General features: G+C 38.4%; 1 long non-coding RNA gene across 1 annotated transcript in view; it reads right to left on the minus strand.

Annotated features, from left to right (window-relative positions):
- Positions 1 to 17,533, minus strand: part of LOC132367921 (uncharacterized) — a 96,293-nt gene that overhangs the window by 5,313 nt on the left and 73,447 nt on the right. The window contains exon 2 of the long non-coding RNA XR_009503879.1: positions 5,923 to 6,043. This is a non-coding gene — a long non-coding RNA (uncharacterized LOC132367921). The remainder of the gene's footprint in view (positions 1 to 5,922; positions 6,044 to 17,533) is intronic.

Genomic DNA, 17,533 nt, shown 5'->3' on the forward strand with positions numbered 1-17,533 from the left:
TAGAAACCTCCAAATAGTTGATAAAATGTTTTAAAATATCAAATCATACTAAAATCAGAGACACATAAGCTCAAACAATCATATATCTCTTTTTTTCTATTAGATGAATTAATAATCGATGAATTATAATTTTTCTTATAATCGAAAAAATTCCTACTCAATGTTGACAATGGTGTGAGGGAACAGCTACCCTCAAACACTGCTGGTGTGAAGTGTAAGTTGCTGCAACATTAATGGAAAGAAAAATTTCAATATTAATGAAAATCTTTAAAATAAGTTTAGTAATTCCACTTCTGGATATTTAGTCTAAGTAAATAAAAAGGAGAACAAACATTTATGCATAAAGATGTCAACCTTAGAATTATTTAAAATAATAGTAGATCTTTATTATAGAATATCAAACTATCATCAAAACTCATGCTCTTAAAGAAAATAGGGGGCTTCCCTGGTGGCGCAGTGGTTGAGAATCTGCCTGCCAATGCAGGGGACACAGGTTCGAGCCCTGGTCTGGGAAGATCCCACATGCCGTGGAGCAACTAGGCCCGTGAGCCACAATTACTGAGCCTGCGCATCTGGAGGCTGTGCTCCGCAACAAGAGAGGCCAGGATAGTGAGAGGCCCGCGCACTGCGACGAAGAGCGGCCCCCACTTGCCGCAACTAGAGAAAGCCCTTGCACAGAAACGAAGACCCAACACAGCCATAAAATAAAAATAAATAAATAAAAATAAATTAAAAAAAAAAAAAGATGTGGCACATATATACAATGGAATATTACTCAGCCATAAAAAGAAACAAAATTGAGTTATTTGTAGTGAGGTGGATGGAACTAGAATCTGTCATACAGAGTGAAGTAAGTCAGAAAGAGAAAAACAAATACCGTATGCTAACACATATATATGGAATCTAAAAAAAAAAATGGTTCTGAAGAACCTAGGGGCAGGACAGGAATAAAGACGCAGACATAGAGAATGGACTTGAGGACATGGGGAGGGGGAAGGGTAAGTTGGGACGAAGTGCAAGAGTGGCATGGACATATATACACTACCAAATGTAAAATAGATAGCTAGTGGGAAGCAGCCACATAGCACAGGGAGATCAGCTCAGTGCTTTGTGACCACCTAGAGGGGTGGGATAGGGAGGGTGGGAGGGAGATGCAAGAGGGAGGGGATATGGGGTTATATGTATACATATAACTGATTCACTTATAAGACACCATTGTAAAGCAATTAGACCCCAATAAAGATGGTAAAAAAAAAAATTTTTTTTAATTAATTAATTAAAAAAAAAGAAAATAGGAACGGAAAATGCTCATAGTATATTAATATTATAAATATTAATATAATAAAAAGGGAGTTTATATAACAGTATGTATACAATTTGCAGCATTATGTAAAGGGTATCTATGCATAAAAGAAACACTGGAAGCCAGAAAGTTAACACGTGTTTTTCCTAATGATGAGAGTACTCATGATTCTTACTTTCTTCCGTACATTCTTTTTCAATGAAAACTTATTATTTTATAATCCACAAAAATTGTAAATTATAATAGTGGAGTGAATATAGGAAGATAGAGGCATGCAAATACCTATAATGAGTAAACTCTTGCAAATTACACTTGAGCATGGACGAGCTCTGAGAGTGCTGGCAGATAAATCAAAAAGGGAAATAAATTGCATATGTCACTTTTTAATAGAAAGATTACAAATTCATTTTTCAAAGACTTTTTCCCCAAGGATCTTATTGACTATATTTATACAAGAGAGGTTTTTATATAGGAGACGTTGGGTAACATTGAACAATGACTTCATTCTGCTTCTATGGAAGACACAGAATCTTTGTTCAAATGCACAGCCTTATAGTGACCATCTAAAAATGTAAACACTGAGGAAATAAGAGTAAACAACTCAGAAAAGACATTTTGTCAGGAAAGTAAAGTAAGATAGTGAATAAATTTTTCCCCTGGAATACCTAACTTCTTAATTCAGGGATAGATCACAGAGAACCCTGGGGAAGACTCTTGGGTCAAAAGAGCAATGTTTTCTCCCCAGAGTCATTTAGAGTAGCCAGTGTTAATAATGCAATAAAAAACATTGTTGGCATATAAACAACTCCAAGGTTAACAGAACAAAAATTATAAGACTTTGGTATGCATAGAATTCTCTAGTAAAATATATTCCTCCATGATATGAAAGTAGCCTCAGATTAAAGTGAAGAAAGTGTGATTTAAAGGGATTTCTGCCAGTCCTTCTCCCTGTTAAAATATTTACTCTATAAGTCTTACTACAAAGATAGAAAATCAAAGAAGGATAACATTTGCAAACTTAGAAAGCCTTTAGAATTTCTATCATCCAGAAGTGATTAACTTTGGGGGAGTCATGAACTTCTCTCGAAATCTAATGAAAGCTATAGAGTCTCTCTCCAGAAATATACACATGTACACCAAATTTTGCATAAAACTGAAGAGGTTCAGGACTGACCTCACGTTCATCCACAATTCCCTATGATAAGAACACCTGAGCTAGTTCAACCTTGTGTTTTTGAGAGGGTTTTAGAGAAAGATGCAGCATTCTGCCTAATTGAACAACATTTCTTATTTTCACAAAGTTAATCCCTCCAAGTGAGTGAAGTAACTTGCCCAAGATCATAAGGTAAATTAAATGGCAGATGAAGGATATAAACCAGGTCTTCTAACTCCCAGGATAGTCTTCATTCTCTCAGAACCTTTGTCCACTTAGATTTAAAAACCTCCATTGGTTTCCCACAACCTGGGTTAAGAGAGAAATCTCTAAAACACACATCTACGGAAACCTATGGAAGATTGAGGTATCCCCTGGGAATACAACACTGAGAAAATACTTGGAGTAAAGTTGGACTCAAAGGCTTTTCTGAAGTCACCAACACCATGGTTTTTCAATGGACCAGAGTTCATGACAGCATCCTATCCATTTTAGACAGTTCTTCTTTCATAAATCTTGGGCTATCTTCTGATTATTGTCAAAACATCTGAAAATCAAACATAACATCTTGCCCTGGTTTTAGAACCAGCAGTGAATCAAAGTTCTCCAGCAACCCAGGTAATAAGAGTGATGACGTGCCTGAAAATAGGAGGGACGAGGCATAACCATCAGCAGTACCAAAGCTGTACAATTTATCTTCATGATAGGAAGTGACTATTATTTTCTTTATTCACCAGGAGAAATTTGTGACTCATGAGCAAAGGAGAATTGTAGGATGCTTTGGTGTCTGAAGACTACAGACAGAAAATTTAGAACTTTCCTTTTATTTAATCAAACAACTGGATTGAATATTCCTATCAATCAACTGCATGGGTATGACAGTGCACTGGGTTTGACTGGAAAGTCCCTCTTCCGTATGCTGTTTATTGGAGTCCTACTCATCCTCCTAGGTCCATTCACATCTCACCCAACCCAGAGAGACCTCCCTGATTACCCTAGCCCACACTCATCTCATCCTTCTTAGCGGTGGCTACAGCCCTTTTCTGTAGGACATAATTCAACACCACTTACATACTGCTTAATGGATCATACTAACTGCTTCATGAGTCTTGTTTCTCTAACCAGATAATAAGTTATTCAAAGGCAGGAATCATGTTTTCCCTGCTGCTTGATACTGGGCACAAGTATTCAAAACTTGTGTGTTGACTAACAGATTAAAATGAGAAAACAGTCACCCACCCACCTGAATCCAGCCCAGCAGCATTCAGCTCAGAGCAGAGTTAAGCTTTCCTGCCTGATGAACCTATGAGGATGCTTCAACATCTAGCTCTCAGCACCAACTCCTCTGCAACAATCCTAGGAACAGAAAAATGCTGAGAACTCCAGTTCAAACCAAACAGCATGGTACTTCTGTGGAGATGAGTAACTCTAGGAAACCTGGGAGGACAATTACCCCTCCCACTAGCAGGATGGTTTTAACCCAAAAGTATATTTTGAATGATTATCAATATTATCTTACTACCTTTACTTGACATCTAAGGAAGTCAGTGGAAATTTCCAGAGTTGCAGCCCCCCTAGATGATGGACTACCATACAGCCATTCAAAATAATAAGACAGAAATATATGGACTGATGTGGAATGATGCCTAAAAATCTAATTTTACATGGACAATAAAGCAAATTGTACATAAATGTTGATTCCATTTTTGGAAAAATGTGTTTTTGAATGCACACATACTGCACCCATATGGGTCATAGATGCATAGAAAATCTACGGATGCATTCATAAAAAATATTGTCAATCATGGTTCTCTCTGGGAGTGGGATTTGGAGCCTGGCAGGGGAGGAAAAACAGAACTTTACCATTTCACTCCAGGCAATTTTGTAGTATTTTTTTAGATTTTGCAGTAAGCAAGACTTTGATTACTTACGTCATTTTAGAGTCCTATTTCTTAACTTTCCAAAAAGTCACCTGTTGAGGTCTTCAACAGTGTGACCTTGAGACAGGCTGGGAACTGGGACCTGGGACCCTTTGCTGCACTGCTTGCACCTGGACAAATGTTTCCTTGAGTAACAAAATACATAGAAACTATGGGGGACTAAAAATAACTGCATGCATGGGCATTTGGGGCAAATTATTGACAAGACACAAAATTACCAGAAACTCAACTGCCACTTCTGAAGAGCCAGGAGCAAAAACAGGGTGTCGGGGACAAAAGCAGGGTACTGCACATGCCCACTGCACTCAACACCACCACCAAGGGGTGGGCAAACCATCTAAGCTCCCCCTCCCTCAGCCCAACCCCTGGACACACCCCCACCCTCACCCTATATAAGGAACCAGCTCACCCCACCCTCAGGGAGTGAGCAAGGGAACCTGTTACTTGTTTTCGCTCCCTCCCTTCTGCACTGGGGCCCCAGTAAAGCTGTGCCTGAATTTCTTGTCTGGCCTCTTATCAATTCCTAAGAGGAAGGCCTTTCTTGGGGAAAACAACCTCACCCTTCTCTCACCGCTCCGCCATGTTCTCTGGGCTCTGACCACGTCTCCACTCCATGCTACTTCAGCCAGTGCTCTTTTCTCTCTCAGGAATGACACCCCTCTCTTATTTCTCTGGTCAGCCCCCACTTGTCCTTCAAGAGCCACCCAAAGTCCCACCTTCTCTGTAATGCTCCGGGATGAATAATTGCTCGTGATTCTGTGCCTTATAGCACTTTCCACACATCTCTGCTAGAACATGGAAAAAACTACATTTTTAAAAATTAATGTTTTTCTCCTCCATGAGAGTGAGCTCCTTCAAGCCAGAATATGACTGTATTTTGTTCATCTTTGGGTCCCTAGCACCTCACACATCGCCTGGCACACAGTGAGTGCTTACAGAAGTATTTGATGAAAGCAAAAACTGCAAATCGGAATCCCGTCTAGACAACCCTGGACCCTCCAAATAGCCAAACAATTCTAGATAACAACCTTGTTGCAGGTATTCTCAATAAAATGTTTTTGCTTCTTAAGTCAAAAGACAAAACCCTATTTGTATTCTGTGTATTAGCTCCGACAATGATTTGATGTCACAATCGACTATAGGTCAGCCCAAGGCAACCCCTTTGATTGAATTAAAGGAATATAATCAGAATACAATATCTGATATAATGCATCACACAGACAATTCCAGACATACTCTCAGGAGCAGCTTCGTGGATCAGCTTGACGTAAATTAGTGCGTACTTTCCGTTAAGTCCATATGTAACAAATTTTCTTTCCATGTTGATATTCAATAACTGGCCTGATTTGAGTAACCTCCCTGTTCTTGGTTACGTTTCACCTCTGAGAGCTTCATGACCACCAATCTTCACTGTTTATCAGACAGAAAACTAGATTTCAGGAGCCTCACCACTGAGCCTGTGAACCAACATAAAATAGTCTGAAATAAGAATAACTATAATACACTATAGTAAGTGATCTACATACCTGATCATATTTATTTAGTTCCATGGTCAGCAGGCAGGTTTCATCTAAAGTGTTGTCCTCTTTTCTGTAAAGTTCTGTAACAGTTCCTAAGTTTCTGCAGAGCATGGACATTGCGCTTGCCCTGAGGAATAAACCAATGGTATTTTAACAAATCTTTGAAATAAAGACTGTGCACACAAAACAAAAAACAAAAAACAAAATGAGACAACAATAGCAGCAATAAAATAACAGCTCCAAGAGGTGCAGAATGTTAACCTTATCTTACAAAGGAGAACACAGAGGACCAAAGCAGTTAGGTGACTTGTCTGAAGTCACACAGCTACTAAGTGGCACAGCCCAGTTTAGAGCCAAATCACTTGACTCCATCCCCTTGGCTCTTCCCATTAAGCCATGTGGCCTCCCCCTAAAAGATGGGATATGTCCAATTTCAAACCAGAGAACTTCCATAGTCATTGAGACACCAAAAATGAGGTACTATGTTTGTTACAGCAGCTACAAATTTTTCCCCTTTTTATATCTACAACCGATCCATATTTTTATCTACTCATTAAACATGTAATGAGCACCTACTATTTACCAGACATTGTGGCAAACACTTGGAATGAACTCCAAGTGATAAATAATGTGCATTTCTGTGTCCCCAAGGCAAACTTACTGATTATCTGGTGATTAGAACTCATTGACCAGGAAGGCTATGCTTATCTCAACAGAGCAATTTTTCTATAAAAAGAATAATTGCTATGAAATGTGAATATTAGTAACAGCCAACGTTTACTGAGGATTTACAATCTTCTAGCCATTGTCCTGAGAACTTTACATGTATTAATGCATTTAATACAGTAACTTCGTAAGTCTGGAAGCTTTGATGAATCCCATTTTACAAATAAAGAAACTGAGATACAGATAAGTGTGGTATCAAAGTCAGACAACTAAGAAATGGCAAAGTCAAGATGAAAACCCAGGCAGTCTGAATACAGAACTAAACCACTATTTTATATAATCTCTCAATTTAATATATGAAATTAACATATTTAATTTCATATATGAAATCTAGGGTCACCAAGATGAATAAGGCAACATTCCTGTCCTCAAGGAATTAGTGGAAAAAGCAGACAAGTAAGCAGGTAGTACAATACAGAATGACAAGACTGTGTACGGGGGCCTGGAGGAGCACAGGGAAGGGGTCCCAACATTTGCAATAACCCACATGCTTTCCTCATACAGACATAGGCCAGGTGCCCTCTCCTAGGTCCTAGGATTCATTCAGTGCCCGGAGAACCTGGTAAGGAGAAAGATGGGAGAGGAAGTGACAAGGGAAAGGATGACAGAACGAGGAAAAGAAGGAGAAAGGGATTGATAAAGGAAATACATGAAAACATGCCTGCCTAACCATCAGCCTTTCTCCCTGTAAGACGTTTCTGTCCCTCGGAAATGCACAAAAGCTTAGAAGACAACCTGTAAATCTGGCCTTAATTGTTTCCTTACTCTCCAGGGCAGAACGAGAAGATGAAAAGTTCCCCTCTCTTTGGACCCCTCGGGTACCTTGATCAGTGATCGGATGACAATTAGGGACCCCAGGAAATAAAATGGACAGGACTCCATTACTCCAATACGTGAGTACACTCCAATAAGCCATTTACCAACCTTTTATAGTAGACGTTCAGATTGTTTTCAGTTTTACTGAAATTATAAAGAATGTTGGAATGAACTTTTTTTTTTTTTTGGCCACACCAAGCGGCATGCAGAACTTCCCCAAGCAGGGATCGAACCCATGCCTCCTGCAGTGGAAGTGCGGAATCTTAACCACTGCACCACCAGGGAAGTCTGGCATGAACATTTTTATAGTTGCACTTTTGTATACTTTTGACTATTTCCTATAAAAGATCCCACAGTGGAATTACTAATTCTAAGAGTATAGTTCCTTTTTAAACTCTTAATCCATATGGCAAAAACACTTTCCAAAAAGTGGTAACAAATTATATCTCACTGGAAATATTTGAGAGTGATTATTCAATCACACTCTACCCAGCATTGTTATACTTTTTTAAACTTCATTATTTTGTTAGAAAAAGCTGTAAGTTATTATTTTAATTGTCCTTTTTAAAATACTGGTGAGGTTGAGTTTGCTCAGCAAGTTTATTAATCATCTATATTAATTGAGATTATGCATATAAACCTTGTAAGTCCTCAGGAGAGATTACTTTATCATTTTTTTAGAAATGAGTTTGAAAATTATTTCATACTTACTGGCTATGTATAGTTCTTTTTAAATTTTTAAGTTCACTTATTTTTTTTCCCATTTCTCTATTGAAGTTTCAGTGGTTTCTTATTAGTGAGTTGCGTGAGCTTTTTATATATTAAGTATATGACCTCTTTGTTTTGGAGAAATGTTCCTGTTTTGAAGGATTGCTCTCCCTAACAGAACAATGCTATCTACAGGCATTATGCTTTACAAATATGGCTCCAGGTTTTGGTTTCATTGATGAAGAAAGAGAAGCTTAAAATTCAGTGTTTTCTCTTTTTTTTTTAAGGTCAAATTTTTTAGTTAATTAAATTTTTTGAAGTAACATTGGTTTATAAAATTATATAAGCATCTTGTACACAACATTATATTTCTAATTCTGTATACACTATAGTGTGCTTACCACCAAAAGTTTAGTTTCCATCCATCATCATATAGTTGACTCCCTCCACCCCCAACCCCTCTGGTAACCACTACTCTGTTCTCTGTATCTACATGTTTGTTTTGGTTTGGTTTGTTCATTGACTTTGTTTGGTTGTTTTCTTATATTCCACATGAGTGAAATCATACAGCATTTGTCTTCTCCATCTTAATTCACTTAGCATAATACCCTCAAGGTCCATCCATGTTGTTACAAATGGCAAGATTTCTCTTTATATACTGCTGAGTAGTATTTTATTGTGTGTGTGTGTGTATGTGTGTGTATACATACACATCACATCTTCTTTATCCATTCATGCACTGATGGGCACTTAGATTATTTCTATATCTTGGCTATCGTAAATCATGCTGTGATGATTTGTCCAAACCCATGGTATGTAAAATACCAAGAGTGAACTCTAATATATTAAACTATGGCCTTTGGGTGATAATGATGTGTCGCTGTAGGCTCATGGACTGTAGCAAATGTACCACTCTGGTAAGGGATGTTGGTAATGGGGGAGGCTGGGCACATATGGGTAAATGGGAATCTTTGCACTTTCTGCTCAATTTTGCTGTTAATATAAAACTCCCATAAAAATAGAGTTTATTAACTTTTGAAAATGTTTTAAAAAATGTTGTGATGAACATAGGGCTGCATATATCTTTATGAATTAGTGTTTTTGGAAAAGAGAATGACATTTCTCCAGAAACCAAACTTTCAGTCATGGCATATTGCTAAAACTTATAGAGCATTCAAAATAGCTGTCATGAAGAAACTCAACAAGCTACAAGAAACCTCAGAAAGACGGTATCATGAGCCCAGGGATAAAATTAATTAACAGAAGGAATACTTTACCAAAGAGATTGAAACTCTGCAAAAGAACCAAACAGAAACTTTGGAGCTAAAGAACTCAATGAGATGAAGAATACATAAGAAAGCATTGGAAATAAGGTAAAATTTCTATACAGTGACACGTACGAATCTTAGGTGTATCATTTGATGAATTTTGACAAATATAGACATCTATGTCATGAACCCACACACAATACTTGAGTTTGTTGTGGGTAGAAGGATTTCCCTTCTTCTACCCTTATTTATTCTCCATGTTTGCAAAGCACTTTGTAATGTAATCTTTTTTTACATTGTATTCTAGAGCTTTTGCCTACTCCATAAGCATATTACTCATATTACTCTGAGGCAAGAACATAATAGGTGTCCAATATGTTTATGGAAAGACTGGGCACCTCATGGAAAGTGTATTTCACATGACCAGGTCTAAAACACAATCATATCATTAATACCTATAATGGGGGAAATTTAAGATGCACTGTAATGTTTGTGCAAAGCATGAAAAATCCCCAGTTACACATGGCATTGGAATGCAACTAACTCCCCACTGGAGGCACACAGGAGCCTATTTAAACTTGAGGAACTATTTGGAAGCCATTCTCAATGTGATTCTTATCTCCAAACAGAAACTCAGATTACAAGGAGAAACTTTTCCCTCAACCAGCAGTATCAAAAAAATTTTAAGTAGAACATATAGCATTTATCAAATAAAAAAAAAGAAGTCCCACTTCTAGAATACTTATTTTATGTGTCACATCTTTACAAGGAAGTTTATACATAATATCTCATTGATTCTTCACCAAAACTCTGCAAAGTAGGTATCCATTTCACAAGTTGGAAGCTGTCACCTGGTATAGTTAATTTGCAGAGTTAGGATCTGAGTTCAGGTCTAATGAAGTCAAATTTCACAAGACAGATGCAGCTCAGATGAGTTCTAATCGGTACAATATTAGCAGCAAAGCACCCAAAAAGTTCAAGTTACAGCCTGCAAAGGCAATATTCTTCGGAGATTACTTAGAATGAAACATCAACTAATTACTAGATCATAGAGATGTTCGAACTGCATACCTGTCTCAATGGAAGTGTGAGCTCAAGCAATGAAACCATTTGTCTACCATCGCAGTTGATACTTTTTATGAGGCTGCCCATGTGTAGGGTGTCCAAGGAACACATGCAGAGATTCCAAGGTTTACTTTTACATGGAACTCTGTAAAATCGAAAATTTCCTAAAAAGAAATATTGTGGTAATGAGAATGTAGACTCTGGAGTCAGAATTCTAGCTTTGAGAAAAAGAAAAGAAGAATTCTAGCTTTGCTTCTGATTAACAATACATCCTGATATATACAATGGAATACTATTCAGCTATAAAAAAGAATGAAATAATGCCATTTGCAGCAACATGAATGCAACTAGAGATTATCATACTAAGTGAAGTAAGTCAGAAAGGGAAAGATAAATATCATATGATATCACTTATATGTGGAATCTAAAATATGACACAAGTGAACATATCTACAAAACAGAAACAGACTCACAGGCATTGAGAACAGACTTGCAGTTGCCAAGGGGAAAGGAGGGTGGGGGAGGGATGGACTGGGAGTTTGGGATTAGCAGATGCAAACTATTGCACGTAGAATGGATAAACAACAAGGTCCTACTGTATAGCACAGCAAATGATATTCAATATCCTGTAATAAACCATAATGGGAAAGAATATTAAAAAAGAATACATGTATATATATAAAGCTTAGTCACTTTGCTGTACACCAGAAACTAACACAACATTGTAAATCAACTATACTTCAATAAAATTAATTTTTTTTAAAAAACAGTCTATCCTGGGACAAATTGTTTAACCTCCCTATGGCTTAGTTTCTTTATCTGTAGAAATGGAAATAATAATTGTAGCTACTTCATGTAGTTGCTATGAAGATTAAGAGAGTAAATTCATGTCAATGAATGAATGCATGCTTAAAACCATAACCAGCACATGGTAAGCACTTTCAACCAAGCTAAGCTGCTGTTTTTATTATTACTTTTTCTCTAGTACCTGTCATTCACATGTTCAGAACAGTGTGATTCATTCAGGCTAATTTCTAAAAAATGCTTGAATTAGTGAAAAATCTGTGTTACAATATTTTTTTAATCCTTTATGTTACTTTCAAAAAGACACAGGCATTTAAACTAAAGTAACTAAAAAGTATTAACACAGAAAGTTTCATAGGGAACCTACTTCAGAAAGTGGATGTTAACAGTTTGCTTATAAATGAATTAAGTCCTTTGAAAAGTGTCTTCTATTAAATAGTATAAGTATTATATCACATTATACTATTTGCTTGACTAACCATCACTTTCCCTACGAAAAGCAATTTCATAGATTAAAAAAGCATTGAAAAGCATCTTCAAGATAACTGATGCCAATCTTACTCTTACCAGGAAACCCAAGCTACCCAGCACTTAATGTCACATGGATTCCATGAAGAAAGATTATACTCTCATTTCAGTCTAGTCCATCTTTAGAAAGTGATTCCTTAGATTGGGCTAAATTCTTTCTCCTTAAAATGTTCATTCTATGGCACTGCTCCCTGGAATCACACTGAAGGAGTATCATTCATTTTCTTGCTGATAGCAGTTTGAGAATTTGAAGTCAGCTGTTATATCCTTCCCTGAAATGTGTTCCCTGAAAGAACACCCTCAGTTCTTTGGACTATTTTTTTACTGGCATGACTTTGGATGCATCATCTGCCTTGGTTGTTTCCTTCTGGACTTCCTCCTGCTTGACCTTTTTCCTCCTATATTGGAATTACCAGGACTGAACATGATACTCTATAATCTGATCAGAGCAGAGTAATAAGTAAGATATTGCCTTGCTTGTTCTAGACCAAAGATGTGCTCTAGTCATTGGCTCTCTTGACTTATACAAAGTTTAGCATCCTCCACCTCTCCACCTGTTTTTTTTTGTGTGTGTGAAGGAGGGACCTGTATTAGTCAAGGTGGAGGGAGAGAGCTGATGGCATAGTTCTAGTGTAAATTCAAAGGCCTGAGAAACAGGAGAGCCATTGGTCTAAGTTTCAGTCTGAATCCGAGTCTGAAGGCAGAAGACTGATGTCCCAGCTCAAAGACAGCCAAGCAGAGGGGGAGAATTCTTTCTTACTCAGCTTTTTATTCTATTCAGTCCTTTAATGAATTGGATGCGGCCCACCCTCATTGGGGAAGGTAATCTGCTTTGCTCAGTCTACTGACTTAAATGTTAATCTCAACCAGAAGCTCCTTCACAGACACACCTAGAAATAATGTTTAACTAAATATGTGGTCACCCCATTGCCCAGTCAAGTTGATAAAATAAGCCATCACACTGGGCTGTCTGCTATTTCAGCCATTTCCTTCCCACCTTCTACCTTCAATATTTTCCCCAGCACTTTACATCTATCCCTATTACATTTCTTTCAATATTTCCCCCATGGTTTCAGACTTGGGGAATCTCAGATACTGATTCCCTTATCACCTTATTGGATACCAACCCCAAATTGCCACGTATAATACTGCTCAACAAATCTTCTAATATAAAATGTTAAACTGGAAACTACCAAGCAAAGCATCATATAGAGTGCCAGGTTTCCATCCATGCATTAATCAGTTCTAAGAGTGGTCATTGATAATCTATTGTCTAGTTTAATTGTAGCATCAGCTACCACCATCTTCATAAGATCAGAAAAGTTTGGGATGACATTATGCCTATCATTCCTTCCATCTGTAGGACTCTGTAGTCTTTAGTGAAGTACAGACACATCGGAAAAACTGAAATGCAGACACATTATGTCTATAGCATTTCCCTTGTTAACCTGTTTTGAAAAAGAAGTTAGTCTAGCACAACCAGGTCTCAGTGGACCCATTCTGGCCCCTAAGCTTTACAATCTATCTCTTTCATGAACTGTCTGAGACTTTTGCCTAAGAAGAAACTTTTAAGCCTATAATTACTAAAATTTTCCCTCTTTTTCCATAAATATGTGTTCACTTCCTATTCAAGTCATAAGTGGATTAATTAGTCTATAATTTGACTTTCCACAGTAAAATCATGCAGTATATTAGAACCTTGATCATTGATCAAAGGACACACTGCTTCATGTCTTTGTGTTAATTAACTTCTCTGTTCACAGCTTCAGACTTGAGACTTCTTGGTTACTGAATCAATCATCTAATATATTTGATATCACTCCCAAATTTTAAAAAAAACATAGGGTAAGAGGTAAAAATGCCTTACTTACCTTAAGGCAATTAACTAAACTAAGTAATCCTGATTCCCTTCTTGTGCAAGGTCTATAGTTAAAGAGTCTTCATCTTGGGTGGACTTCAAAACACTTGTCTAGGGTTGTTTAAAATTTGCTCCTCCTGCTCTGTGATTTTTTACCATGATAGACTTAAACATCACTAATACTCCTGTGTGTAAATCTAATTTTTCAGGCTAGTAAGAGTTGAAAGATATCCTGCATCGGTAAATTAGAAAACTGAGTTTCGCAAACACATAAAATTGCTTCCATCAAGAAGATTCTGAAATTATTAGAAATCAAAAATGAAGCGCATGAAAGAGCTTTAAAATATGGCTATCACCACAGGTTTATGTGCAGAAGCAACTTGCCTTTGGGGACCCTCTGGCCAACTCTTTTGCCTGCAACTCTCTTCCTGATTTGGACTCAAGACTCCCCAACTTTCCAGCCCTTGCTCAATTAAAGATTCCAGTCACCCTGTGCCATTTCCTTTATTTCCTGGTTGGCTGGTTGGTTGGTTAGTTCTCTGGTTGGTGACATATGCTTTCCTAAATTGGATTCTGGTTAAATGAGCTTTTTTCCTCCAATCTTTGGAGGCCATATTCCACTATGAAGGAAAGCATTTCCCCTCAAGGCTCAGAACTCTCAATAATACTCCTTCCCAGCAAATGAATGTCAGCAATGACTGTCCTACTGGCCCCTGCTGAAAGCTCCCATACTTTATTAATCCAGCCCACCCTTTAAGCCCTCATTCGACAAATGAATTGACAAAAATCAAGTCAGTTTAAATGAAAATGAGAACTTCGGTAAAACTCAGCCTTACTTTGATCACAGCCCATTGAATCCATCTAGATGTGCTACAGTAGAACTGACTGGGTAATGATTTAGAATAACCATGTTGACTAAATGTCAGGACTCTGGAATGAATCCCAGTTCTACTCTCTGCGTCCTTGGCAAGCCATTTCTTCTCTCCAAGCCTCAGCTTTATAATCTGTATAAAAAGATGGTTTGACTAGAAGGTCCCCAAGGTCTTCTTTAGCTCTCAAGTTCTGTGGATCTGCAGATCTACTGTAAAGTTGCCCATTATTAACCTATAACATTTGTATGTCACAGCCTTACCCAGCTATAAGCAGTATAATCACAACTTTGGAGACAATGAAAGACTGTCAGTACTTAAAGAAATTAAACTTTCCCTTCTTCTCTCCCTACTTTTCCTGTTTGTTCTTCAAGTTCCCCAAATTTTAATGTATTATGGTGAAGGAGATGCCCCTTTCCAGCCTGAATGGCACTGTGGAGTATTGGAAATGTCATGACAACGCCTGTCCTCAGTTGATCCAGCCCAAATTTGCAGATGCAAGAGCTTCAGATAGTCATCCCAACTTTTGGGTGTTCATCCAAACCAAACCTCTGAGTCCTTGGACTCGGTCCCTTTTTTAAAGCAGGAATAAATTGAGAATTGCATTTTATTTCTGCCTCAAAAGATCTTGGAAACTTTGGGGTAAAACTAACCCATACATGAAAAGAGCCATGCTTTCACGTATAATATACCCTTGTACAGATGCCCATACATGTCCCAGTGACTACTGGAACTGCATTGTACGACCCTGCACTCTTCCAAAACATCAGGAGGAGGCCAGTTTTCTAGAATGTGAGGATGTCAACGTAAAAGCAGCAAAAAGGATAAGGTTCCAGGAGACTGCTGACTTGTTTCAGTGATGGCTTCAGCTAGAGTGACCCACTGCATGGTTTTGCCCATTATCTGATCACAAAGAGTCGTCTTTATTTACAGGCTGTGTTTGAATAGTTGAGACAGTTTGGCAGAGTTATGGAGAAGGGATTTAATTGCCACAAATCTTGAAATGCCAACAGCTTTAAAATTTTTTTCTATATAGCACTTTGTATTTCTGAGACGGTGAAGGGGTAAGGGTCCAAGGAAATGAAAATGAGGAAGGATTAAGCAAGAGAACAGTAGGGAGCTCTGGCCTTGATGAGACTAGAAAGATATAAAATTCTCAATTCTACTGCACACTGAAAATATCAATTCGTTTTGCAAATGTTTCCATTCACTATATTTCAGGGTATGATGTAGTCCAAAGTCTAAACAATATGTTGATTCTGTCTCTATTTACACATTCATTCATTCATTCATTCAGTAAATATACCTATTGACAGTGTATTCTGTTTAAGTTATTATGTTTGTTTTGGTTTTGTTTGTTTGTTTGTTTTTGGCTGCGCCACGGTGGCATGCAAGATCTTAGTTCCCCGACCAGGGATTGAACCCATGATAAGGCATTATGTTAAGCATTGTGGAGAGTGTAAAGATATATAAGGCATAGCTCTGTCTTTTATGATCTCACTGTCCAGTGGGGAGACAAAAAAGATATGCATATGACTATGATACATCATTCTGCATTGACTATTTTTTTTAATTAATTAATTTATTTATTTATTTTTGGCTGTATTGGGTCTTCATTGCTGAGCGCGGGCTTTCTTTAGTTGCGGCGAGCGGGGGCTACTCTTTGTTTCAGTGCGCGGGCTTCTCATTGCGGTGGCTTCTCTTGTTGCAGAGCACGGGCTCTAGGCATGCGGGCTTCAGTAGTTGTGGCATGTGGGCTCAGTAGTTGTGGCTTGCAGGCTCTAGAGCACAGGCTCAGTAGTTGTGGCGCATGGGCTTAGTTGCTCTGTGGCATGGGGGATCTTCCCGGCCCAGGGCTCCAACCCGTGTCCCCTGCATTGGCAGGTGGATTCTTAACCACTGTGCCACCAGGGAAGTCCACTCTGTGTTGACTATTAAAGAATTAAAAAGAGGTACTCAAAAGTACACATTAGGATGTAAAGGTATGGAAGCCCAGAAAGAGGTAACAGAATGGGCATAGAGGTGGAGACAAAAGGTAAAAAGCTATTTTAGGGGATGACTGAATCAGTGGGGCTGGATGTTAGAGGGAATGGAGGGCTTCCCTAGTGGCGCAGTGGTTGGGAGTCCGCCTGCCAATGCAGGGAACAGCGGTTCGAGCCCTGGTCCGGGAAGATCCCACATGCCGGGGAGCGGCTGGGCCCATGCGCCACAACTGCCGAGTCTGCGCTCTAGAGTCTGAGAGCCACAATTGCAGAAGCCCGCGCACCTGGAGCCTGTGCTCCGCAACAAGAGAAACCACTGCAATAAGAAGCCCGTGCAACACAGCGAGGAGTGGCCCCCGCTCACCGCAACCAGAGAAAGCCTGCGTGCATCAAGGAAGACCCAACGCAGCCAAAAATTAAAAAAAAAAAAAAAATAGAGGGAATGGAGGGGAAAAGTCTTGGAAAGGTCTGAGTAGGTTGGGATAGGTTACAAATGACTTTAAATCTCACATGGCCTTTATTTACTAGAAATGAGCAGTCAGTGATGGTTTGGAGCAGGGAATGGTATGTTGCTTTCAGAACACTGATCTCAAAATTGGATGCAGGACTGACTGAAGTCAAGTGAGCTTGGGGCCATGGTGATCAGTTACAAGCCCTTTCAGGTGACTCAAAGCAAGATAACAGTGATCACACCTAGGTAGGTAGAAATTAGAAGGCAAAAATAATTAAGAACTACAAAAACACAGGTAGAAGAATTAGACACCGTATATGCAGAATGAGAAAGAAAGAGTTATAGAAAATTCTGGAACTTTAAACTGGGATGACAGAAACAATATGGCTCCCCTGAGGAACAGTGTATGAGGGAAAATATTAACTCAATTTTAAACATTTAAGGAGTTAAAAAATATTTCTCACTGTGCCTATGAGAAATCTCACTTTTCAAATTTAGATTTGAATTGGGAAGTGGTAAAGTCTAGTGACACCTTCTCATTG

Source organism: Balaenoptera ricei, chromosome 6 (assembly GCF_028023285.1).
Source record: "Balaenoptera ricei isolate mBalRic1 chromosome 6, mBalRic1.hap2, whole genome shotgun sequence".
Taxonomy (NCBI): domain Eukaryota; kingdom Metazoa; phylum Chordata; class Mammalia; order Artiodactyla; family Balaenopteridae; genus Balaenoptera; species Balaenoptera ricei.